General features: G+C 44.4%; 1 long non-coding RNA gene across 1 annotated transcript in view; it reads left to right on the top strand.

Moving 5' to 3' along the window:
* Positions 1–2,695: 2,695 nt before the first annotated feature.
* The window catches only part of LOC309847349, a 68,811-nt gene continuing 43,973 nt past the window's right edge, over positions 2,696–27,533 (top strand). Inside the window, exons 1-2 of the long non-coding RNA XR_014302410.1 lie at positions 2,696–2,766; positions 6,419–6,604. This is a non-coding gene — a long non-coding RNA (uncharacterized lncRNA). The remainder of the gene's footprint in view (positions 2,767–6,418; positions 6,605–27,533) is intronic.

The following is a 27,533-nucleotide window of genomic DNA, read 5'->3' as shown; positions in this document are numbered from 1 at the left end:
ATATCATTGCAAGGCTTACAACAGGAAAAGCATAAGACTCCAGGAAAAGCCCTCTCCCATCAGGCCTCTAGTTACTTGACTAACTTGGGAGAAATTTTACATAAAGGAAAGCAGATACATTTGTCATTATCCTTTTAATTTTAACACAGTTGGTGGTGTATGAAACACATTGTTTTTTGTAAGTTTTAACATTTACATTTGTATTCTTCTCTGGAGAAGAATTTAGAAAGGGAATGTGATACCGGGTGTGTAAATTTTATCGCTCTTTCTCTTATACTGAACATTGTGTGTAATCCTAAACAGATGTTGTCAGGGGCGCCTGGGTGGCTCAGTCATTAAGCGTCTGCCTTTGGCTCAGGTCACGATCCCGGGATCCTGGGATCGAGTCCCATGTCTGGTTCCCTGCTCGGCGGGAAGCCTGCTTCTCCCTCTCCCACTCCCCCGCTTGTGTTCCCTTTCTGGCTGTCTCTCTCTCTGTCCAATAAACAAATAAAATCTTAAAAAAAAGTCCTAAATGGATGTTGAATGGGTACAAACATTAGCGCATTTCCCGAGGGTTGAGTCTTAAGATTTGGAGCCAGGCTCTGGGGTGAGGCCAGAGGCATTCGTCGGCTAGCATAGGCACACCTCAGAGATGCTGTGGGTTCCGTTCCAGACCACCATAATGAAGTGAATATTGCCCTAAAGTGAGTCAAATGAATTTTTTGGTTTCCCAGTGCATATAAAAGTTAAATTTAGACTAGAGATTAGTCTTATTAAGTGTGCAATAGTATTATGTCCAAAAGGACAATGTACGTACCTTGATTAAAAAAATACCTTATCACTAAAAAACGCGAACCATCTTCTGAGCTTTCAGGGAGTCCTAATTTTTTGCAGCTGGAGGGTCTTGCCTTGGTGGTGGTGGCCCTGAATGATCAGGGTGTTAAGGCAGGAAGTTAGGGCGGCTGTGGCAATTTCAAAAAATGGGACAACAATGAAGTTTGCCTTATTGATTGACTCTGCTTTTCACTTGAACACTTAGAGGGCATTGTAGGGTTAGTAACTAGCCTAATTCCAATTCTGTTGCATCTCGGGGAGTAGGGAGGCCTGAGGAGGAGACAGAGATAGGAAAGCCTGACTGGTCGAGCAGTCAGAACACATGCTCACACTCAGCTTTTATTGATTAAATCACTGTCTTATAAGGGCATGGTTCTAAGTGCTGCAAACAATTACAATAGTAACATCAAAGATCACAGATCACCATCACAAATGTAATAATAACGAAAAAAGTTTAACATGAGGTGAGAATGACCAAAATGTGACACAGAGACACTGTGTAGGCAAATGCTGTTGGGAAAATGGCTTCATGAAGTGTTGCTGCAAACCTCCAGTTGGTCAAAATGTAATATCTGTGAAGCTGCATTTTAAGTATCCAGAAACTCAGTGGGAAGTTTTGTTTTTTATTTTTTTTTAAAGATTTTATTTATTTGACAAAAATCACAAATAGGCAGAGAGGCAGGCAGCTAGAGAGAGGGGAAGAGCAGGCTCCCCACCGAGCAGAGAGCCTGATGCGGCACTCCATCCCAGGACCCTGGGAGCATGACCTGAGCTGAAGGCAGAGACCTAACCCACTGAGCCACCCAGGGGCCCCTCAGTAGGAAGTTTTAAAGAATAAAACAAAGGAGTGGGCTTTGATACATAATAGGCGCAAAGTCCCCTCAAGCTGGTGCTTCTGCTTTCCTGGTTCTCAGTAAGGTCCCGGGGCAAAGGGGGTTTCCTGGGTGGTTAGTGCATCTGCCAGTTGAGCTCTCGTCTGGGGATCCGGGCTGGGGACTGTGGGCATGCTGCTTTTTCTCATCTAGAAGATGAAACTTTGTGGTTCTCAAGCCCGATGATCACCAGAACTACATGAGGCTTCTAGAGAAACATGCTTTCCAGTAATCCTGCTGTGGGGGGTGACTAGGAAAGGGAACGCTTAACAAGCCCTCAGGTGAGTCTGATGCTGGCAGTCCGTGCGTGGACCAGAGGCTTTCTAAAGTCTTGCCAACTGGAAATTGAAATTGCTTCATCAATGTCTCTAAGAGCTATCCTACGTTGACCACGAAGAGTTAACATAGATTTGACTACCCCCCCTCAGGCTGAATCTACCACAGAGAAAATGTCATCTTAGACTACACAGAACTCCCTAAACCATAGACTACAGAGCCCCGAACTTTCCCACAAATTAAATACACCAGCTGTGATTCAGACACCCTTCCTGTTCTCAGCACCTTATTAACCCCCTCCCCGACCTGGGAATCCCACATTGCTTGCAGCTTGCTGCATGACTTAACACATACCTGTGTGTGTGTGTGTGTGTGTGTGTGTGTGTGTGATATAAGTATAAGAAGCAGACAAGGTTTACTTCTTGTCCACTTTCATCTTGATAGTACCAACATTCCCTCTTCCAGCTGATATGGATAAGCATTTCTTTTTTTTTTTTAAGGATTTATTGATTTATTTGAGATAGAGATTGTGTGAGCAGGGGGAGGAGGAGAGAGAGGGAGGGGGAAAGAACCTCGAACAGGCTCTGCGTAGAGCCCGATACAAGGCAGTCTCATGATGCCGAGATCGAGACCTGAGCCGAAACCAAGAGCTGGTCGTCTAACTGACTGAGCCACCCATGCATCCTGGGACCAGAATTTCTAACGTCAGTATCATTTCCTTGATTTCACAGCATGATGGCCAAACCGTGCAGTGTGTATTACTATGTATTTTGGGACCAACCATCTGCGTCAGAAAGACCTGGTGAGCTTGTTAAAACATGCGGGTTTTCCAGGGTCTGGTCACAAGGCCGTGGCATCAGACTTGTAACACATTCCCCAAGGTGATAATCAGAATGCCAACACCACCATCGCACCGATGACTTACACACATTTGATCCTCTTTAACTGTGCTAACCCAGTGAAGGGAGGCAATTTCCTATTTTAATCAAGGGCTTCTTCCAAACCAGATCAATAGTCATTTCTTTTTTTTTTTTTTTTTTTTTAAGATTTTATTTATTTATCAGAGAGAGAGAGAAGGGGAGAGAGCGAGCACAGGCAGACAGAATGGCAGGCAGAGGCAGAGGGAGAAGCAGGCTCCCCGCTGAGCAAGGAGCCGGATGTGGGACTCGATCCCAGGACGCCGGGATCGTGACCTGAGCCGAAGCCAGCGGCTCAACCCACCGAGCCACCCAGGCGTCCCTCAATAGTCATTTCTAACTATGGAGCTTGTTGCTGCTGAAACTTTTTTTGTTTTGTTTGTTTGTTTTCATTTTTAATTTAAACTCAGTTAAGTCACATACAATGTATTACTGGTTTCTGAGTGGTGGTCAGGGATTCATCAGTCTTATTTAATACCCAGTGTTCATTATATCACGTGCCCTCCTTAATGTCCAGTATTCAGGGACCCCACGCCCTGCCCCCCCCCCACCTCCCCTCCAGCAGCCTTCAGTCTGTGAAACTTTCTCTCTGCGGCCCATCTTCTAGCACAATATTCCTCAAACTTCAGTGTGCTTGTGAATCCCTTGGCGATCTTGTTAAAATGCAGATTCTGATTCTATGGGCCTGGGATGGGGCCCGAGACTCTCCCCCTGCTGCCCGCCGAGGCTGAGCCTGCTGGTCCAGGGACCACACTGTGAGGAGCTCTGTTCAGCAGGTTGATCTCTGCTTCTGCATGTCAGTAGAGCTAAGGTCTGTCACATGGATTTGCCCGCCCAAGGCTGACTGTCATAATACCAATTCAGGATTCCTCTGATTTTATTTAATTTTTGTAGGTGAAGGAAGCCTGAGACCCCTGGGAGGGAGGCCCAGCTCCGTGGTGGAGGAAGGCAGCCAATTACATCACTAGCCAGAGGGCCTATTGATCTGGTGCAGCAGGGTTCGTATTGAGTGGGAAACAGCCAACTTCCCACAATTCAGGGGAGCCTCGGGAGAGCGGAGACCACCTCTGCTTTATTTTATAATGAAGGGGAAAAAAGTCCGCCCTAAAATGTTCCTTAAGGGTCTTGCCTTTTACATTTATGTCAATGAGTCGCTTATGAATCAAACCACCCACTTTGAAGATGTCAGTTCAGATATTGGTTTTCCTGCTCAGTGGCTTTATGCAAATGTTCTAGCTTCTCCCAGGATGAAGCTTAATGGGGACTCCAGATCTAGTTGGCCTAAAGTGGGAATGTGCCCCCTTGGCTGTGCACTCATGTCTGATTACCGAACCCTTGCTCCGTCATTTCCTTATCCTGGGGGATAGAGTGACATTGGTTTTTTCAGAGACCTTTTGAGGGGAACGGACTTCAGAGTTCTTGGAAGTATGAAGACCATCAGTGGAGGGAGAAATGTTCATACATATGCACTTTGTTGCCCTGGAATCCAGTCTGAGGAGACTTTCCAGATGAATTTGCTTGGTGTTGCTGGACCTAGTGAAGCCTCCTCATTATCCAGAGCTTGACCTGATTCCTCGCCTCGGGGGTAATGGGCCAGTTGTCTCTGCGGTTAGGGCTCCCATGCTTGTCTCTGTTCTTAAGGCCCCCATGCTGACCTCTGTAGCATGTTCAACCGCCGCGTCATGTTGATGTGGAAGCTTGGGGAGGGGCAGGCCTGGGTGTCTCGGGGTTCCTAGTAGTGTCCAGTGCCTGGCTTGTGCCTCATACTTTAGGAGCGCTCAAAACATATTCGGACAGATGTGCGTGCTCCTAGCAGACACATGCTTTTTATATAATTTTAATGGGCATCGCTCCAAAGTAAAAGAAGATGAAACTTCAAAAATACTATCCATTGTATTCACAAAGAATTTTCTACTTTTACTAGCAGAGTAAGCTATCAAGACCAAAATGACAATCATGCATATTTGTTTCAATTCAGTTGATACCAAGCTTTGTTAGCCCCGTTGTCCTCACATCCACTGAGTTAATCATATGCCCGTGACCAAAAATGCTAGATACTTCTCTGAAGCGTTTCTTCCCTTATCACTTAGCAGTAGAGTCTCCAGTTTTTACATGGACACATGGTGACCTTAAATAAATACATTTCCCAGTTTCCCTTGCACCTAGGCATGGTCATATGATGGCGGCAGATGGAGGCACTTGTGATTTCTAGGAACTATCATATTACTGTCTTCCTGCTGTGGGACTATAGATGTGATGACTGGAGTTCAGCAGCCATCTTAGGCTGTGAAGATGGTACCACAGCAAGAAGAGGGACCCTGAGTACTTTTCTAAAACTGCTTTACCAGCCCTGCACTGCCCACTTCCAGACTTCATTTATGTGAATTAGCTACTGTTACTTTGGATTTGCTCTCTAAGCTAAATGGAATCCCACCTAATACAAGAACAGAAGAATTACAAGTCTCAGAGAGAACCTTTTAAAGGCCAGTCTTGAAAAACATGCTGCAGGTCAAGTTACCGGTGAGGGTTTGCATGTGACAAGGTTTTGGGTAATGTAGTGTGAGTGTTAAAAGCATGGACTTGGAAGAGTGTTGGATTTGAGTTGCCATGAGTTCTTGGACAGTCTCCTTAAGCTTTTAAACTTTTGTCTCCCTGTCTGTAAACTGGGGATAATAATATAGTGTCTGATTCCCGCTGTTTCTCTTGTTACTTTGAGTTATGGAAACTCCATATAGCTAATTCTCTAAGGGCCAAAGCAATTTCAGTTCAGAAAAATATCTTTTGTACAGTTTTTCTTTTTTTCTTTTCTTTTTAAATCAATAAAATGAAATAACAATAGAAATATAACTAGTTAAAGCACAAAAAATTGTTGGTTCCTTTCTGTGATAGTATGTCAATTGTAGACAGTTTTTACCATCTCAATGGCAGTTCATTTAGGTCTTCTTAATTTGATACTTAACCAAGTACCAGGCATTTTCTTAAGACCTGGGTACAAAAACCAAAATAACAACAACAAATGGTTAAGACATAATTGCACCATTACAGAATGTAAAGCAACAGGATGCATGTCCTTCTCTTTATGAAACAGTTGTAGGATATGCAAATAACGTGGTCTTTGGGGATAGAAATGTGGATGTTCTGACCATGAGTCTTTTGTTTGGTCTCATTGATGCAAGGATAGGTAAACTGATTCCAAGTTAGTGGGGCCATTGTATGTGTGTGATACATTGTATGTGCAATCCAGATGTTGGCTGCATGATCCTTGGCCCTCTGGGTTTGACCTGGACTCTGATTTTCTCAGTCTTCTGAGAGTCCAGAAACAAAGATTCCCTCTTCCCTAGAGTTCTACAACGTCCTGGCTTTTTCACCGCTTCCTTCTGTCTTGCACTCCTGTTTTCAAAGAGGGCCTCTTTGATTTATATGTGAGTGTATTTCGTCTTTCCACTGATTGTAAGGATTTTGAGATCAAGGACTATGGCTTCTTGTAGGATCTGCACATGGGTCTTCAGCCAGTGTTTTATGTGCATCCCTTCACAGTTGGACCAATTCCTGGGGCCAGCTAGGATTCTCAGAGCACACAACGTCCATCCCTCATTATTGAGCGAGAGACCTGGAAATGGGCTGCCCCAAAGACGTTCATCTGCACCAAGGGCCCTGAGCTCTACTTGGAAACCCCAGTGGGGTGGATTTCCTATGGCAGAGAGCTTGCTCCTGTGTTTAAAGGTCAGTACCTTTATTTGCCTCCTCTCCTTTGCCTTCTCCGTTTTATTGTGCCTAATAAAACGCAGTGCTTATTTTATTATTTAATAATTTCTAAGATCAAAGGAAGTGAAGTAGTCATTTCTGCTTTTATTAATTAGTCTTTTCTTTTTCAAATTAGTTTTCCATTGATGTTCTCAACAGATAAATGTAATATCATTTATTCCTCTCCGTGAAGGCCATTGAAAGTCTTAGTGGATTTAGCTTTTTAATTTATTCTTGAATTCTTAAGCAGGGAAAAAAAAATGAGAGTGTAAGTTAGAACAGATAGGTTGAACAAGACGTATAAGCTGCTTTTTGCCCGTTGGTTCTCATCTCTGTTGCCCAAGCGTGCCATACGGGCCCCCAAGAATCCTACAAGACTGTATTTCTATGTACCATCCATAGTAGGGGAATAATTAAATCTAATGATTTTCTAATCTCCGTGGCAGATGTTCCAGCGGTGGTTTTATTCTACTAAATAGTACTGTCTCCCAGAATTTTTTTTTTTCTCACTCTTAAACTTTGGGATTTTAGGTGTTTTCATTATGCCAGGAGGCATTTCCTGATGTTCAAAAAGATCTGTGTAGTTTCATGTAAGTTTCACGTCATGCTCCCAAGCGGAGACGGGGGCATTCCGCAATTCCAGTTCTGGGGGGATTCGCGGCATGGATACCACTCTAGCAAAGAATCTGAATTGTGTTATGTATGAGCACAGTGACCTTCCTAAGTATGTTTACGGGCAATGCCAGAAATGTTATCTCTGGTTTAGGAAAACAATGGCTTGGCTTTGCTTTCCTCTGATCGAGGCTTGTGGGGAAGACCCAGTTCTCAAAGGGAAGGTGATTCACATGGCTTTTTAATCTTACCGGATTGCTTGCTAATTAGAAAGAAGAGACCTGGAACTCCCTTGAAAATGAATAAATAAACTTCCTAGGTCAGGAACTTAGGAAAAGCTGATACTCTGTATGTTACATGAAAGTCGTCTTGGGCTGATCGGAGTTTGATGTTTCTGTAGTGAAAACAACCCTTGAAAAAATGGAGAACATTCAGTGATAGCAACATGCAAATATTTGTAGGAAAACAGCAACAGACCATATTTCAAGGACTTGAAAGGATGCTTGGCTGGTGGTGTCTTCCCAGAAGCTAAAGGCGTAGAGCCAGCCGAGGCAGAGGCTCCTAGTTTGAGACAGCAGCTCCTCATGCTCACAGCAACAAATATATCCAGACCCTTATTTTCCCTTTGATTTTTTTTTTAACTGCAGTTTTGATTAATGACAAACATATTGATGTTTGGCTTGTGGGGTGTGGGTGCTTCTCTGCTCTTTCTCAGTAAAGCCTGAACCAGGGTAGCAAACAAAATCTAATTAGTTCTTTTGAAGTAGCCCCCTCACCCCCCACTGCGCTATTTGTTTCCAAGCTCCTCCCTTTGATGGTCTAACATTGTGTGGTCTGTGGACTCTTCTGGCATGTAAAATTTTTAATATATTTGTGTGTTTATTTATGTATCCAAAAGCAGTCTACACGCTATGCATATGGAAATACTTAGGGAAGAGTGTATTCGTATCTGCAACTTACTTTGAAATACATAAGATGGGTTGATGGATGGGCAGAACAGTGGTTGGATATCTGATAAAGCAAGGTAGTACAATAGTAATTGCAGAATCTTCACGGTGGGCATGAAGAAATTCCCTGTAAAATTCAACTTTATGCATGTATGGAAATTTTTAAAAAATATTTATTTATTTATTTATTTGACAGAGAGAAAAAGAAAGAGAGAGAGAGAGAGAGAGAGCAATCACAAGTAGGCAGAGAGGCAGGCAGAGAGAGAGGGGGAAGCAGGCTCCCCGCTGAGCAGAGAGCCTGATGTGGGGCTCGATCCCAGGACTCTGGGATCATGACCTGAGCCGAAAGGAGAGGCTTAACCTACTGAGCCATCCAGGTGCCCCTGTATGAAAATTTTTATAATAAAATATTATTATATTATAGGAGGGGAAATAAATACACAGGAGGAGCAAAGGAGAGGATACTGTCTGTCATTTAGGATTCTCAGATGAAGCCAAGCTTCTAAGAATAAAATAATTTTTTGCACAAAAGTCTTGATTTACAGGCAAACTCGGGTATTTATTGCCTCGACGTAGTAAAGGTGAAGTGGGGCATCTTTCCATGGTGTTACTTGTGAATCTGCTTCTGTATCTTCTTAAAGGCTGTATAGTACTCCATTGGGTGAATATGCTGTTAAGTTATGAAACCAACTTTTGCTTGGTGTTTTAACTGGCCAGGCATTACCTGCTGGGGCTGTCACAATAAAATACCATGGATTGGGTAGTTAAACAACAGACATTTATTTTCTCAGAGTTCTGGAATCCCAAGATCAAGAGGCCAGCAGATTGAGTTTCTGGTGAGGATTCTCCTCCTGGCTTGTGAACGCAAGACCTTCTTGGGGTTGTCTCGTGGCCTTCCCATGGTGCTTCTGTGGAGAGAAAGATCTCTGGTGTCAATCTTTGTCTCCCTCTAAGGACCCCCAGTCTATAGGACTGATGTCCTCTGATCACTCTTGTGTATAAATTTTACCCTTTTCTGTATAAATGGGACAATTCCTTGGCCTCCAACTTATCCCTTCCCCTTTGGTTGTATGGTGCTTTCCTTTTTTTTTTTTTTTTAAGAGTTTTATTTATTTGACAGAGAGAGATCACAAGTAGGCAGAGAGAGGGGAAGCAGGCTCCCCGCGGAGCAGAGAGGCCCCACTCAGGACTCTATCCCAGGACCCCGAGGCCGTGACTTGAGCCGAAGGTGGAGGCTTTAACCCACTGAGCCAAGCAGGTGCCCGGGCGCTTTCCTTTTTAAGAGAACACCTGGAAGCAGTGCCTCCTCAGGGCTGGCTGGGGGCTCAGCTTATCCACCTCTTGGGGTGCCTGTCTTGCCTTCTCTCATGGGCTCTGTGTTTAATGGTGTATATTTGTTTTCCCAGATAGGGGGCCCATGCCCCAAGGGACATGGTCCTCAACACAGTCCCAACTTTTGGGGCTCCGTGTAAGGAGCTGGGAGGAGGAGGAGGCACAGGAAATGGGAACCTAGCTCAAACAGGGGTTGAGGCTGGCACTGGATGAGGTGCTTCTGGCTGCCCAGCCTTCTGCCACCATTCTCGGAGATTGGAGCAGCTGTTCCCATGGCAACACGTCCCCTCCTCCACCCCTCCCTGGGCCCCCTGGTGTGATGTCTATACAAAGGTACTTGTACTTTCCCCTTGTAAACTACATTTGACAGGAACTAAGCCAATATCCACAAATAAACAAAAACAAAAACCCCTGAGAAAGGGGAAGAGAGGCTCGCTCTCTCTCTGAGGGGTTGGCCTCCAGCATGTTAACTTCTGGGGGGAGGACACCATTTAGTCCATAACCATAAATATTTAAGTTGTTTCAAATTTGGCGTGACTATAAGCAATTCTGCAATGAATTTATATGTACACTGGGTGTGGAATTGCTGGCTGATAGATTAAACACATTTAACAATGGGTAATGCTGATTTATCTGTTTGAACCAAGTTGCGTGATCATCTCTGTGTTTTCTGCATGTCGTTCATAATCCCGCCACACAGACCAGTCTTTTTAATACATGTCAGTCTGATGAGTAAAATACTTTGTATGAATTTGTTTATCTTTAATAATCAGTGGTTATGCACTATTCTATTCGTCTTTCATATTCTTCTGAATTTGCCTTATGCATATGTTCTAGCATTTTCTTGCAAAGTCATTTGGCCTTTTAATTAGTTTCAAAGGCTCTCACCACATGAAACAGAGCAGACTTTGTTGGTAACAGAGTGCTGCTTTGTGTTGCTTTCCAAGTTCGTTTTTGCCTTTTAATCCTGGTTTTTGTATTTATAGTGTCTTACCATGCTGAGGCTTACTGGTTTTCTACGGGCCACTTTAGTATATTTATCAGAGTACGACTTTTTGCTATTTTAAATCAGCACTGTCCATTTGCCTATCTGCCCCTCCCCCTTGTCCTGTGATGGGCTGAATTGTGCGCACCCCCAATTCCTGTGTGGAGGCCCTAACCCCCAGTACCTCAGAATGTGGTTGTATTTGGAGAGAGAGCTTTTGAAGAAACAGCTGAAGTAAAATGAGGATCTTCATCCCTAATGAGTGGGACCCTTAAAAGAAGATGAGATTAGATGGCAGCACAGACCCAGCCGTGGGGGTGGGAGGGCCCAGGGAGAAGGTGTCTATCTGGAAACCAATGAGAGAGGCCTCCAGAGAAATCAATGCAGCTGACACTTTGAGTTTGAATTCCAGCCTTTGGAACTATGGGGGAGATTTTCTGTTGTTTAAGCCTCCCAGTCTGTGGGGTTTATTATGGTGGCTCTGACCGACTTCAGCCCACCCCACCCAGCAAACTGTCTCCTACCCTCAGCCCAGGATTCCTATACTCTCCTTCTCCTCACCGCCTGCTGCCTGTTTTCTATTTCTCTCTCATCCAAACTACCTAGAACAAGATTTGACACAAAGTAGACACCCAGATACCTGCTAAATGAATGAAGAGGATCTGAGCGCTTTTATTTTGGTTTTAATTTGAGAAGGTCCGCTGGACTGCGCTTAAGTTACTGCATCAAAGAGGCCCAAACAGGATAAAGTTTGTCTTTCAAGGGGCAGTCTCTGGGTGTCTCAGGGCAAGTAGGGAGGCTCCACCACAGTTAGTATACTCTTCCTTCTTGTTTCAGAATGGCTGCTCTTGCTCCTGCCATCTCATCAGCATTCTATAAAAGCATCATTCATATATTTAAAAAATCTGATTTGCATTGGCATGCATAATTTCCCTACACATTTGACAAGAAGTCACATGAGTACATAAAACTGCAGGAGATGCTGGGAAATAAGTCTTGGGGCAGGTGGCCATATTGTGAGCTAAAACAATTGAAGAAAGGAGGGGAGAATGTATATTGGACAGGTAGCTACTCTGCCACAGGGGACATAAGAAAATAAATTTTGATTGCCTAAGTGCTGCCTTGTAAATATTTTACTTTAAAAATCAAAAGAAAGGATAAGCAAAGTTACTTTCTTATGTGCTTTAAATTGCCGGTGGTGAGAGAACTTTACTCATATTCAGGAAATCCTATTCTTTAAAAAATTTAAGGCCACCTTCTATTTGAATGTGTGGATTTCTTTTTATGCCTCAAGATGGGAAAAAAATGGCTATATAAAAGGAATGAAGAAAAATTAGCAAATTGTGTGGTAGTAATCACTAGAAGAACTAGAAATAAAATGGTTTCAAGTGGTTGCCTTTGGGAGTAAAGGAGATGTGACATAAAAATATGCCTTTTATTAGATGCCCTTCTCTACTATGACTTTTTTTAAAAATCATGAGCCTGAACTGTTTTAATGCAAATTAGAGTGTTTAAAGAATAGGATTTTATAAAAATAAAGATCGAATGTATAAATTAAAATAAAGCAATGAGAAGAATACTTAAAATCAATGATGGCAAATTCAGAAGGTACATTTTTCACTTTTTTTTTTATCTTTGCCATGATGATAAGAACCAAGAACATACAGGCAGTTCTCTGATCCAGAGGTTTTTTTTTTTTTTTTTTTATAAAAGATGTGCTATAGGGACGCCTGGGTGGCTCAGTTGGTTAAGCAGCTGCCTTCGGCTCAGGTCATGATCCCAGCGTCCTGGGATCGAGTCCCGCATCGGGCTCCTTGCTCGGCAGGGAGCCTGCTTCTCCCTCTGCCTCTGCCTGCCATTCTGTCTGCCTATGCTCGCTCTCTCCCCCTCTCTCTCTGATAAATAAATAAAATCTTTAAAAAAAAAAAAAAAAGATGTGCTATAGGGATTAAGAATAAAATGTTAACTGCTTCCTCCCTATGGTGGTTAAGCAAAGATGGACTTGTCCGGGAGCGAGGATCTACTTCTGTTCATACCAGCTTTCAAGATACTTCTGTCCACACCATTCCTCTGTTTTAAGGAAATCATCGTGTGACATTCTCCTTTTGGACAAGGCGGTGAGATTTAAGAGAGGGACTCCAAATGGAAGCACTGGGTCTTGGTCATATGTGAACATTAAGTACTGGAAGTAGGAAGACTAAAGTTTACACAGTTCTTTCATTTCTGAGCTGCTGTCTGGTGCAGAGTGGCAGAGAAGCTGGTGGGAGGCATTCCCATAGACATGTTCCCCCATAGATGTGTTCCCCCACTGACCCAAGTGAGTTCCTTCCACCTCTAAAGTCATGGCTCTTGGGTTGTAGTGGGCCCTGCCCCAAGATGGCTATCAGTGTGCTGTTGAGTGTGATGGTGGCAGCCTGGGGTCAGCTAGCTGTCCTCAGAACCACGGGAGGCTTTTTTTTTTTTTTTTTTTCAGGGCAGTCACACCAGGGGAGAAAACCTGGGTGCTCACCCCATATTTACATTTTCCTTGCTAACCCAGCTGGGGTGACTTGTAACTCCTCTGGGTCTGGGTTTGTACCTGTACTACAAGGACCGTCCTAGGGTGGCTGGAGGCCCCGCTGAGAAATTGCCCGGTCTGGCTCGGTGCCTGGCGGGCGGCAGGTGGCCAGTGAGTGGTTGTGTTAAATGCAATGATTTCATCCCAGCTGCCTGTGACCTGGGGATCTTTGAAGAACGCCACCTGCCCAACTTCAGACTCACCAAACAGAAAACTCTGGAGGTAGGGGAAGTTGAGGAACAACAGTATTAAAAACAAACAAGAAGGAAACATGCATATGCAGCTCTTCCCAGGCGATTCCCAGGAGCTGGGTTGAAGAAATACTGCCATAAAAGATAAAATGTAACTGTGTCTATGGGACCTTGCTGTAAGGTGTGTGTGTGTGGCGGCGGCGGGGGGGGGGGTTGTACAGGAGGGTGTGTGGATCAGGAGACACAAATGAAAACCAGAATTCCAAAGTAGTCAACCATTCACCAGTGCTTCAAACTGAAGGGGTCTCGGCAGGCTTCTGCTCTTTTCACATGATTGACAGTCCGCGACTGAGCTCCACCGAGAAAACCACTCTTAGGTTCTACCTTGTTTCCTGAAGGCCTCAGTAAAAAGATTCCAGGGCCTTCACAGCTGTTGCATGAACGTACCAGTCCTGTTGTTTTCGGGGGTCTCTTAGTTTCTGGGAAGAAAAGCCCAGATTTGTGACCTGACCTAACTCAGCCTGACGATGGCTCTGCTGACAAACATTGGAGGCCCCAGGGATCACAGGTAGATGGGTGTTACCTGTCTCTTCCTGCAAACCTCACCCAAGACGGTATGTTACCGGGAAATCAAACACATGAGCGTAAAAAGCCACCAGAGTGGGGTCCCAAACCCACACCTATACAGTGGGTAAAGTGTGTCACCTACACTCAGACACTTTCATGAACCCTTGACTTTACTGCTCACTCTGAGGTCCATGTAGTACAAATCCAAGGGCAAGGCCAGCCACGCTTATAGTTTGGTCAGACAACAGAGCACCCATTAAGCGTGTATGGGGGGAGGCACAGGAAACTGTGGTTTTAGACCTCAAGAGTGACTCCAAGCTGTTAGGCTGCTGTACCTACATTCTTCTCATTCCCATCAAGGTTGAGACCCCATAAAAATATAATCTAGCCAGTCACCGAATTGACCTCTAACTCATTTCTCCATTGGTAAATTAATTCCTATTAGGTCCTATTTTTCATTGGTGAAATGAGTGATGTTTGAGAAATACAGACAGGAATATTATGTAGGCACTCCTGCCTTACATGAGAGGGGTTATCACAGGGGTAGCCACCTTTTCATGCCAAGGGTCAGATGAAAAATGTTTTAGGCTTTTAGGGCCCTACAGTTGATATTCCAACTCTTTAGCCAAGCTATGGTGGCAGAAGTCACCACAGGCCACATGGAAATGGCTTTGTTGTAAGAAAATTTTTGTTACATTAGGTGGCCCACCTAGGGTGTATGAGAATCTAGCAAGTTCAGGATCTTGTTTCTTCTGGAACAGTGGAGGCCCCTGATTCGTCTATCCCTGTGCATTGCCTTAAGCAGGGGATTCTGTTCTGTGATCTCAGAGACCTGGAAGGAAAGGGGCTGGAACACGGTTGCATTTTCCTTGAGGGTGACTTCTGTGTGAGGACAGAGAGCTGGGACCTCACTGAGCAAAGAAGAGCTCGTTGTAGGATGGGGGTGGCGGCCGTTGGTCCTTGGAACACACCATGTAACGGCAGGGAAACGGGAAGGACCCCCGTAGCCTTCCCCTCTTTTTTTTTTTTTTTTAAGATTTTATTTATTTGACAGAGATCGCAAGTAGGCAGAGAGGCAGGCAGAGAGAGAGGAAGGGAAGCAGGCTCCCTGTTTCACAGAAAGCCCGATGCGGGGCTTGATCCCAAGACCCTGGGATCACGACCTGAGCCGAAAGCAAAGGCCTTAACCCACTGAGCCACCCAGGCGCCCCATCCTTCCCCTCCTTTTAATCGGAGGCTGCCACCATGTGCTGAAAAGAAGGCGGTGATTGTCAGTGACCCAGTGGGCGTAAGTTGGTTTGTAGCTGTCACTGAGATGAAATTTCCAAAGCCAGCTGATCTGGCTTATTACGTGACTTTCAGTCCATCTTGATCCTGGAGGCTGGCCTCTCTGCATTCATCCTACGTGGATTTTAACAATGAAAATTCTTTTTTCTCTCTTGCTATACAAAATAGATTGTGTGTGTATATGTCCGTAGCATAAAAGTAACCATTTTTAACCAGTTTGTTTTAAATTGTGGTAAAATAGACACAACGCAGAATTTAAGTGTACAATGTGGTTGTTTTAAGGATATTCACGTTGTCAAGCAGTCAGTCTTCAGAACGGTCTTGCAGAACTGAAATTCTATGCCCATGAATATTAACTCCCATCTCTCCCTCACCCCCAAATCCTGGAAGCCACCATTTCACTTATTGCCTCTGTGAATTTTATTATTCTAGCTACCTCATTTAAGTGGAATTATACAGGATTTGTCTTTCTGTTACTGGCTTATTTCACTTGGTGGAATGTCTTTAGATTTATCCATATAATGACCTGTTTCAGTATTTCCTTTTTATGACTGAGTAATATTCCATTGTATGTATAGATTGCATTTTGTTTATGCATTCATGTGTCAGTGGTCATTTCTCTTTTTGTTTCTTAAATTCCACATAAAGTGAAATTGTGTGGTATTTTTCTTTAACTTATTTCACTTAACATTTTACCTTCTAGATCCATCTATGTTATTGGAAATGGCAAGATTTCATTCTTTTAGTGGCTGAGTAATATTCTGCTCTCTCTATACACCGTTTCTTCTTTATTCATCTATCTATGGGTGGATACTTGGGTTGCTTCCATAATTTGGCTATTGTAAATAATGCTGTTATAAACATAGGGGTATAGGGTGCCTGGGTGGCTTAGTGGGTTAAAGCCTCTGCCTTCGGTTCAGGTCATGATCCCAGAGTCCTGGGATCGAGCACCGCATTGGGCTCTCTGCTCAGTGAGAAGACTGTTATCTGCCTCTCTCTGCCTGCCTCTCTCCTACTTGTGATCTCTGTCAAATAAATAAAATAATAAATAAATAAAATCTTTAAAAAATATATATTTAAAAAATAAACATAGAGCCATATATATATATCCTTCCAAATTAGTGCTTTTGGTTTGTCTGTTTGTTTTTTTGGATAAATACCCAGTAGTAGAATTACTGGATCATATGGTAATTCGTTTTTTTGAATTTTCAATTTTTTATTTCGTGAGGAACATCCATACTCTTTTCCATAGCGCTACACCAGCTTGCACCCCCACCAGCAGTGTGTAAGGGTTCCACATCCCTGGCAAGACTTGTTGTTTATGTTTTTGATGTTAGCCATCCTGGCAGGTATGAGGTGGTATCTCACTGTGGTTTTGATCTGCATTTCCCTGATGGTGAGTGATGTTGAGCATCTTTTCATGTGTCTGTTGGCCATCTGTATTTCTTCTTCGGAAAAATGTCTGTTCATGTCCCCTTCTCATTTTTTAATTGGATTATTTGTTAGTGATGTCTCCTTTAAAAAACAAATGGGAGCAGATTCAAAGTTATCTCTGATCCTTTACTGCATTCTTCTTGAAAGGAGAGAAAACAGTACTTTCCTGAGGGGTGGTTAGAGGAGTATGACAGTAATTCCATGTAATCCACGGTCTAATGTCTCTCGACTGTAGGAGCCAGCTGCTACTGTTGGACAGTTTAAGTTTTGTGGCAATTGCTGTTTATTGCAGTGATTTATTTATTCTTGATTTCTCTTGAATTCTGTCAAAATCTGATTAGACTTTCAGTGTTTTCGAAGAAAAACAGACGATCCGATTTACCAGTGGTTCTCAACAGGGGGCAGTGTTCCTTCCAGCCCCAAGGACGTTTCGAAGGGGAAGGAGAGTTGGGAACATCCTAACTCCTCTGTGTGCTACAGGCCTTGGGTGGTCTGCTGCTCAGCATGCTAACTGCCCTCATGGCACCTAGCCCGACTTACGTTCTCAGTGTGACATCCCCCGCTTCCGCTCCTGTTACCTGCTCCTCTCCAATATGTGATAAGTTCTTGTGCAAACGAACCTTCATCTCTTGTTTCCAACATCTGGAATGCTGTTCTAGCCTTGAGTAGTTAAAATCTTCCTTCGGAGCATTCATTCCTCTGCAGAGCCATCTCCGATCCTTTCTCCTCGGGGGTGTGTTCTGTCCTGTGTCCCACAGCACCCAGCAGAGCTCTGCTAATCACCAGGGATGTTATAAATACACGATTTCTTCTCTGGGAGGATGGTAGGATTCTAGTTCTCTGGCCTTCCTTCCTTAAAGCACAGTCAAATGACTTGCTTTGGCCAAATGATATATGAGCAGAATTGATTTGGGTAACTTCCAGGTGGGAGCTTTAAAGGTAGTCCCGTTCTGCCAATTTCTCTTTCTGCTGTGGCAGCCAGGAGCAAGACGGACAGCGGCTGCTCTGTCCCTAGGTCCTGGAAGAAGGAGGAGAAGAAACAGAGGTCCGTACCAGTCACAGTTGATATGTAACGTGAACAAAACATAAGCTGTTGGGGTTCTAAGTGTCTGAAAGGTGTAGGTTGTTGGTTACTACACCATGACCATGAGACTAAGCTCCACCAAGCTTGGTCTCCACCAAGCTCTAAGTCTCCACCAAGAGACTAAGCTCCATTCCTCAGTTTAGGCTGACTGAGTGACCCCTCGATTCTAACATGTATCCTATGGTATTGTTATTGTTGGTTTTACCCAAATGAATCTCCTCAGTAGGCTGTGGGCTTCTTCCTGGTAGACTGTGTTGTTTTTATTCCTTGTTGCCACAACTTTGCAAAGAAGCAAGTTACAGTACTTACCTATTGCTGCATAACAAACTACCTCAGAAGGTAGTGGCTTAGAACAACAATAAGCAATTTAATCCTCATGGTTCTGCGGATCAAGAGTTTAGGAGCCATCTGGCTGGGGAGTTCTGGCTCAGAGTCATTTATGAGGTCACAGTCAAGAAGTCAGTTGGAGCCCCAGTCATCTGAAGGCTTGCCTGAGCCTGAAGGATCCACATCCAAGGTTGCTTACAGCCGGCAAGTTGGTAGGAGGCCTTTGTGAGAGGCATCAGCTCTTCCCCATGTGGCTTTACAACATGGCAGTGACGCCAGTGATCCAAGAGCGAGTAAGATGAAAGTGACAATGTCTTTTATGACCTAGTCTCAAAAGTCACTTCTGCAGAATTCTTTGTGTTCCAAGTTCCTAACCGAGGTGGTTCACATTCACAAGAATTAGATTTTACCTCCTTTTGAAGAAAGGGGTGTTGCTATGTTTTGAACATTTAGGTAAACCCCAATTCCTATGTTGAAGTCCTAACCCCCAGAGATTAATGGTAATAGAAGTTGAGGCCTCTGGGAGGTGCTTAGGTCATGAAGCGGGGGAGCTCTCATGAACGGGGTTAGAGCTGTCCTAGCAGACTTGCCCCTTCCCCCTTCTACCGTGTCTACACAGCGAGAGATACCAGCTATGAACCAGGAAGTGGGCCCTCACCAGAATGTGTGCAACCGTGATGTCACTTTGATCTGGGACTTCCAGTTTTCGGAACTGGGAGACGTAAATTTGTAAGGTATGCAGCCTGTGGCATGTTATTACCACAGCTTGAATATATAAGACAAGTGTCAAGAAAATCTGTGGCCATGCTCTAAAACTACCTCTAATGAGGGTCACATAGTGGGCCCTCAGTAAACACACCCTGAAGGAAGGACTGTTTTCATTCAGTCTTTTGGGAAGGTCCTCAGCTGCCTTCCTCATTTACTTTAAACTCAAGTTTTCTCCCCTTCAATTAGCCTTTATTTCAAGAATTCAAGAGACTAAGCTCCATTCCTTAGTTTCTTCAGTTTATTTCTGCTCCAGAGAATGAATTATGTATAACCAGTCCCAGAAAATTTTTTTGAGTGTTCCTGAGGAGCTTAAAATAGCAAGAGAGCTAAGTCTCACCAACCTTGTAAATTAGACGCCTCAAAAACTGTCACAGGAAAGTAATTTGAAATTTTGTCCTTTCCACACGTTGACAAAATCACCTTTATCTTCTTATTAGATTTTTTCCAACTGGTGGTGAGATTTTGGATTCCATAAGCACCCCTCATCACTGTGAAGAGGCTTGTTTTCCTCACCCGTGGGGTTTTTGGACAAAGCCCTTGCTGTCTCCTTAGCCAGGCCAGGCCATCAGTCTCAGGCCCCGGTGAGAATCTGAGTAGCAATTCTGTTAGCTGCGTTGATGGGTTGACCAGAGCTAACGGAATATAACCTTGTATTTCTCATAAGAGCAATGGTTCAGTATTCACTAACTCCGTGTTCTGTTTATAGAACCTAACTACCACAAGTAATCAGAAATGACTCTAACTCCTTCTTGAGGTCCCCTGTTTGATAATATTTTTTTGCAATTATTTAAGAACCTCAGGGCCAAGACTAGCTACACAATTTGTGGGGCTCAGTGCAAAATGGAAATGTGGGACCTCTTGTTCAAAATGTAAGAATTCTGGGACGTCCTGGGTGGCTCCATCGGTTAAGCGTCCGCCTTTGGCTCAGGTCATGATCCCAGGGTCCTGGGATTGAGCTCCATGCTGGTCTCCCTGCTCCATGGGGAGCTGCTTCTCCCTCTCCCTTTGCCTGTGGCTCCCTCTGCTTGTGCTCTTTGTTAAATAAATAAAATCTTAAAAACACAAAAACAAAATTTAAGAATTCAAGATGAGCACATAGGGGGCCTTCTGGAATGGCACACATCACATGCCCAGGTAGCCGGATCTGCTCATGGACGTATTCAAGCTGAAAGGCACCTCTAAACACCAGGCTGGGAGAGGAGAATCTGATGAGCTCACCATAGTCGTTGCCTCAGGGGCCAATGATGTCATAGTTGAAGGTGAGGCTGCACAGTTCAAAGGACACTGCTTGTCCCCTCCTATGTGATGGCCTTACCAGACGAGTCCGGGCTCAGGCTGCCATGTTCCTATTCCTAGAGTTCCTGTTAAGTGATTCGTTACCATTCCTAAAGCACAAACACGGTAGCTCTTAGGAGACTGTGGCATGCCAGCCCAGGTTTCTCCTAAGTTTTGAAGCTCCCTTTGAGGACTTAGTTGGCAGAACTCACCTAGCCAGTCCCAGTCCACGCTGATGGGTTTCTACAACTTTTGCTTTGGGGCAGTAGGTGTCCCTAATATTTTTATTCCAGAAGTTCCTAGATCTGGATGCTAATTTGCCTTTTCTTATCCCAGAGGTCCCAGAGGTCCCAGAGGTAAGGGGATAGGACTGCTTTGCTAACCTAAAGGACCAATAAATTCCTGCCTTCAAAGCGTGGAAGCATAGTGACGTTGGGTGCCCTTGAAGAGGCTGCATGGATGCTCCTTCATGGAGCAGTGACAGGCTCCATGGGTCTTTCTGGGTCAGCCTTTGCAGTAGCCGTGAAGAATTCTAGCAGAAAGGCCACATATGTTTATGTCTTTATTTGGTTTGGCCTGCAGAGATTATTATTATTTTTTAGGTTTCAAACTAGTTGCCAACATTTTAAAAAATATTTTATTTTATTTTATTTATTTGACAGAGAGAGATTACAAGTAGGCAGAGAGGCAGGCAGAGAGAGAGAGAGGAGGAAGCAGGCTCCCCGCTGAGCAGAGAGCCCGATGCGGGACTCGATCCCAGGACCCTGAGATCATGACCTGAGCCGAAGGCAGCGGCTTAACCCACTGAGCCACCCAGGCGCCCCTAGTTGCCAACATTTAAATCAGGAAATTTCCCAAACAAGTCCAAATTCAGGCTCTCTGGGGGAACAAAAAACACAACCCTATATATATTGGAAGCAATAAGCTTACATTCCCACATCGGCCACCGGCAGAGAGGATGTCAGTTTTCTAGGGCCACTGTCACGAAGCACTAGCTTTCGTCTCCCTCTTCCCCTGCGTGCCCACTCCTTCCCTCACCTACCCAGTCAGCGTGGGCAGGACTGGAAGGAACGGCGCAGAACATACCGGTGCCCAGCTGGGACTAGTTGTTAAATATTTCGACTCTCACCCTTGCCTGGAGCCATTTGAGTTGCTAACCCTGCTCGGGAGAGAAGCAGCTGTCAGCTTCTTGCTAAAAAACAAATTTAAATTCTGACTCCGGGGTCATTCTGTTACACTGATTAATCTGTTAGATTGTCAGTATCCTCCACTATTTCATTTACTGGGAGCAGAGTTTCGAGATGAAATCTGAGAGGGATTCAGAACGTCTGGCCATGTCTATCCTGATGGAATGTGGGCCCTGGGAAGCCAATTTGCATGAAGGCTGAGGCCCCTCCTGGAGGACAATTCATCCTGATGAAATGAGAATCCAGGTACTAGACCCTGACCTTGTTAGAGGAACTCACTTGTCAGATAATGGCATGAAGTCTGACATCCTGATTTCTCTCTGCTTCTAGCCTTCACTGGCTCTGTAGCCTTAGAGAGCAGAGCAACAAGTAAAAAAACGCAACAGTGTTTCTCTCCAGACTCTTGGGTATCCCCCTAACAGAGTGGAATAGAAAGGGGACAAAGAGATATTCTTGGATCTCTTCCCCTTGGACGCTTGCTACTCGATTCACACACCTGCAGGGTATTGGCAGTGCCCTGTGGACCCCTTAGTGCTCTGCGGGAGAAGGCACGTGGGTCCATCTTGGTGGTTTTGGGTCCTCACTAATCACCCCCACCCTTTCCAAGGTCCTTAAACTGTTGCGGACAGACATAAGGAGCCAAACAGTTTCAAATCCAGAAACTGAGAGCATGGCAGGGTGGTTCTAGTGCCTGTAATGTTCTCCAAATATTTGAGTGTGGATAGTGGTTTCTGTGCATGTGCGTGTTAAGTATAATACATACCCTAGGAGCTGTTGGCCAACATGTCAAGAATGCTTAGTCTGGTTACCTGTTGCTGCATAACTCCCCTCACAGCGTCATGGGTTAGAAGGCAGCACCTTGATTATTGCTTGTTGTTCTGTAGATGGATGGCTCAGTTGGCAGTTCCCGCTTGGACTCTTGGATAGGGTTGCAACCTGCTGGCAGCTGGGACCGCAGGCTTCTGAGGCCTCAGTGGGGGTGAATGTTCCAGGCTGTGTCTTTCCTCACGTGGCTGGCACCTGGGCCAGGATGCCTGTCACGGCTGGGGGGTTCCCTGGGGGTCTCTGACTTGATGTGGTCTCTCCACCCGGCTAGCTGGGGCTTTCTCACAGCATGGAAATCTCAGGGCAGCCAGACTTCCAAGAGAGCGTGGTGAGGCTGCAAGTGTTTTTACCACTTAGCCTGGGAAGCCGCGCTCCATCACTTCTCCTGTCACCAAGGCTGATGGGGATAGTTAATTTTTAGTGTCAATGTGGCTGGGGCTTGGTAACCAGATATTTGCTCAACTGTTATTGTAGATGTTTCTATGAAGGTATTTTTTAGATAATGGTAACACTTAAATCAGTAGACTTCGAGGAAAGCAGAGGGCACTTCCCAATGTGGGTGGGTCTCATGCAATCAGGTAAAGGCTTTACTAGAAAAAGACTGCCCCTGAAGAAGAGGAAGTTCTAGCAAATTGTCTTTGGACGCATCCACCATCAACTCTTCCCTGGGTATCCAGCCCGATGGTCTACCTTGCAGATTATGGATTGGCTAGCCATGATAGAAAGGAAAAATGGAAATTGTGAGCCAGTTCCCTGAAATCTCTGTAGCTCTGTTTCCCTCAGTGGCAGGGGGCTTAGAATCACAATGGGAAAAGCATCCAAGAAAACGTTCAGTCATCTTTAATTCGTCACAGTTCTTATCTGAAATTTGCACTCTGTGGTTAGTTAGTTGTATACAATTTCTCAATGGTTGAATGAGTGGTGTTCAAGATATTTGGCTGGCTAGAAACACTCTACAAGCACCATAGTGCTTGAGCCAAGGAGATTTAAAAACCTGACAAGCCTAATATGACAGCACCTGCTCTTGGTCTAGAAAGTTATTTATCCTTGTGTCCCCCACTTATCAGAGCACCTGTTGCTTGATCTAAACAGAGGGATTACAAGTGAATGAAATTCTCTGTTAAGCTTCTTGTTGTAAAGCTCAAGGATAGGAAATCAAATGTCCCTGAGCTGACAGGATAGGTTATATATGATTACTTTGAGCCAGTCTGCTTTAAGAAACTGTTATACAAATGGAAAAATTTGGTCCACAGCTTGGTTTTATTATAAAATGCCATGCAGAAGTGAACCTTGGAGGAGCTACATAGCTCCCACATACCTCTAACTGTTGGCTATGACAATACTGGCTCCCCCAAATCTGTCCATATTGAATGGTCAAATGGGCTCAGATCAGTTTGCCCCATGAACATTCTCTCTCTCTCTCTCTAAACAAGAACCCTGGGATTCATGTGACTTTGGTTTGCCTATTTATTTACAGGCTGAAGAACTAAGAAATTGCAAACTGGCCAGGCTGGCCAGCATCTGACCCTGCTTCATCGCCTTACTAGAAGGAGCCAGGGGCACAAGGAATCATGCCTTCAACGGGCAGGTGGCTCTCGCTGTCCTTGTTCAGTGCAGTGGTCCTGCCCCAGGCACAGGTGGCCCACTGGGTGTCAGGTGGTCCCATCTCACCAATCATATTCATGACTCCTCATTCCAATGCCAGGAGCTAGAGAGGGCTACAGAGCTTACTCTATTGCTGTCCCTTTCAGGGAATAAGGGAGAAGTCTTCTTGTGGAAATAAATATGGAGAAAGGGATATCCCAACCCAGATATTAAAGATGACTCCTCCTAATCAGACACCACTACAGAAGGAGGGTTGGGATCCTGCATGAACGGTGTGGCCCTGAGCCACTGACATTGATGTTTTATTGGGACTCTGTCCTCAAGCTGGTTGGTGAGAGCCTTCTTCTATCCATGTGCATTGGTTGTATCCGTAAGTAGACATGAGGTCTATGTCACATTTCTTATGAACTGGCCTTTTTTCACCCACTTAACACCAGGATAGTGCTCTGTACTGTATTTGTTGTCAACCGCGGTATTCGGTATTCATTGTTACCGAGTTCAGCAGTAGGAGCCCAGGGGCACTGTGGGTAGGTCTGTCGTGAACATTTAGAAGTTTCCAGTGCATCATTTTCAAACTTCAATAACGTACTGATAGACAAGGTCCTTACATGTTTATTTATCAGATAAAATTAAGTGTATTTAATATATATAACATGATTTGATGGAGACACACGCATAGTAAAATGATTGCTATAGTCAAGCTAGTTAACATACCTTCTCACATACCTTTTTGTGCATGTTGGGTGCACCTGCCGTCTCTCGTAGCAAATGTCCAGTGTGGAGGAGAGTATTAACTATACTCCTGCTGTCCATGACATCTCTAGACTTATTTATCCCACGTAACTCCAACTTTGTACCCTTTGACCAATATCTCTCTATTTTCCCCCCTGCGCCCCCTGCCCTCAGCCATAGGTCACTACCGTTCGACTCCCTGCTTCCATGGATTTGACTTTTATAGATTCCACCTCTAAGAGATCATGCAGGTTTTTTTTCTTCCTGTGTTTGGCTTATTTCACTTAGCATAATGTCGTCCACATTTCCAGTTTGCGTGCACCAAGGAGAAAGCGGCTTTTAAATCAAAGGCAACTTACGGACTTTTAGAGTTGATTTAACATTTTTATAATGTTTTTAAATTCTTGGCATTACAGCACTCGGTTTGCATACACCGTATTCCTTCTCTCCACTCTGCCTGTGTCCTGCTGGGATGACCTATCTGAGCCACAGCAGCGGTCTCCTTTCCTTAGGGCTTCTGATTGGGGTCAGCCCATGGGGAGCTCAGGCAGGAAAGTCAGGCTCTGTACCTCTGACTGCACCTTGTACCTGCCATTCTCAACTTCTGACAGGGCACTCTCTCTGCAGACCTGTCATTCCCCGCTGACCCCACAGTGTGCTTCTCCCCTGCTTTGCCCCATAAGGCCTTCAGTAATAGCCTTCCTCTACCCCTCCCCATGCCTTTATGAATGGCTTGCATGTTCAGCTCTCCTGACAGTCATTACTCTGTCTCATCTCTTTCCTGTCTGGACGCTGACTCATACATTAGGCCAGTGGTTCTCATCTGGGGACATTTGGGAATGTGTGGAGACCTTTCTGGTTGTCACAAATTGGGCGAGGGGTTGCTTTTGGCATCTGGCAGGGAGAGGCCAGGGGGGCCGCGAAATGGCCTGGAATGGCCAGGACATCCTTGCAACAGACTCAGCAGGTCCCAGATGTCAGCAGCGGTGAGGCTGGGAGACGCGGCTCTCTGGGGGTAACGCTCATGTCTGCTCCACGTCTATAAAGGCAACACAGATTTATAAACCACATATGAAAACTACAGAACCAACGAAATTTTAATTAACGATGTTAATTGAAAGTTAAGGATGCGGTTGTTGAGCTGAAATGAAATATCACGAGGTCCCGACTGCTTAGGTCCCAGTTGGGCATGTGTCTGGGCGCCTAAGCCCATAACTCCCTCCCCCTCAGTATGTCTCTCTGTTCAGGCTACTAGGGGACATTTGCTCTTAGGGCACACATTGCGGTTTTGTTGGCTTTTATTTGGCATCAATGTAATTTCCATCTGAAGTCTACCATTATCATTTCTCTCCTAAACCTGTGTCAACTGATGCTTTGTTAATTGTTGTCACTATGTTCATAAACATAAAACATAATCACAAAGGAGAACCCTATAGCAATGCTCTACTCAGTCCTTCAGATACACTTTCTTAAAGGTTTATTTATTTATTTGAGAGAGAGGGTGTGAGCTAGCACGGGGGAAGGGGCAGAGGCAGAGGGGGAGAGAGAGTCCCAAGCAGACTCCAAACCAAGCGTGGAGCTGGTCACGGTTGTGGACCTTAACCTCATGACCCAAGGTCGTGACCTGAGACCATGACCTGAGCCGGAACCAAGAATTGGACGTTTAAATGACTGTGCCACCCAGAGGCCCTTGTCATTCCATTATTTTTAAGGATTTCATAGAGATTAAGACAGGAGGGTAAAATAAAATGTTTCACAGGGAACTCATGGGACCCTGACAATCTATCCTTGTGCTCCTATGAGGGGATGCCGTTCTGGTATTGGATGGAAAATGCGAACAGACCTCAATTCCTTCCTTGATGATGGAAATGCAGGAAGCTTCCACGGTGGGCAGAAGGTTTTGCAAACAGACACACAGCTTTCTCCTTGGCTCTTTCTATAATGCCTCAAAGATAAAGAAAGGCCTTTCTAATAAAACCTTATCCCCAAGCTGCCCAGTGGGAGGTTCTCACACTTTCCAATCAACATGTTTTGCTTTCTCAGCTCTGGCTTTCTAAATGAAATTCCCCTGTGACATGAGGATGGCAACTTGAGGTTTTTCTCTTCATGAAAGAGATTTGTTGGATTTCCTCCTTTTCCCCCTGGCTGGGGGAAAGTGTGTCGGCTTCTGAGGGCTATTGAATTGTGTATGGTACAGACTAGCTTTGCAGAGAGCCTGTATTCTAAATTCCGCCTGGACAATGCAAACCTTATTTCTGCACCTAATAACCTCTTCGGCTGACCATATCTATCACAGAATCTTGTGTTGCTCTTTATTTTACTCACGTGTTAGCACCTTTTGCAAATCTAAAACAATTATGAAACCATTTAAAAACAATAATGCTTAAATGCAAACACTTAAATGTTATTAAACTGTAGCATCTTGCTGAATTATTTCCTTGTGGTTAATTACTTTATTTCTTTATAGCTAACCATGATGGATTGCTGCCTAGTGTGGTTTCTACTCTGTGAGAAAATATAGTTGTGTGTTCTGAAACTGTTAAGAGTTCCCACCACTACTTTCAAAATGGTTTCAAAGCATTTGTGGGGTGGTGGGGGTGGGGGAGAGGCTGGGGAAACTCTTTATTTTAGTTTAGTTTTTATTTTTAAATAAATATTTAGCTACAGTGATTTTGATGAAAAGCCCTTTACTGGCTTAATGAAGGATTTTTATGGGTCTATATAACATCAGTGTCTTAATTACTACAAATGGATAATAAACCCTTTCTCATATGTGAGAATGGGAAACACACAGAGTGAGCGCCATTAGGAACAATTGGATTTTCACTTGATAATTTGGTAAAAAAAAAAAAATGTAAATACTGCAAATAACAGCCCAAGGGGTAGACTCTGCAAGCTCTACCAGAAACCATAGAGCATAACTAATTTTTACAGAGATTTTTCTCTGTTTTTCAGGCTGTGACAAAAGCAAAATATATATTCATGCAGGGAATGAAAACTTTGTTCATTTGGTGAGCACTAATTAATTCCTCTCTGTGTGCTGGGGACATTTAATTCCTCATCATAAAAGGTCCTTGAATTTAGGACATGGCCCAGGGAGGAATGTATGATTCCATCCAAGTGGACAGCAGTGCACCAGGAAGAGTGATCTGGAGGCTCAAAATGTGTGTGTGGTTCCAAAAAACAAATTCAC

Source organism: Mustela nivalis, assembly GCF_964662115.1.
Source record: "Mustela nivalis genome assembly, chromosome: 1".
Lineage (NCBI taxonomy): Eukaryota > Metazoa > Chordata > Mammalia > Carnivora > Mustelidae > Mustela > Mustela nivalis.
The sequence above is the reverse complement of the archived record's forward strand: the minus strand, read 5'-3'. Positions and strand labels throughout refer to the sequence as shown.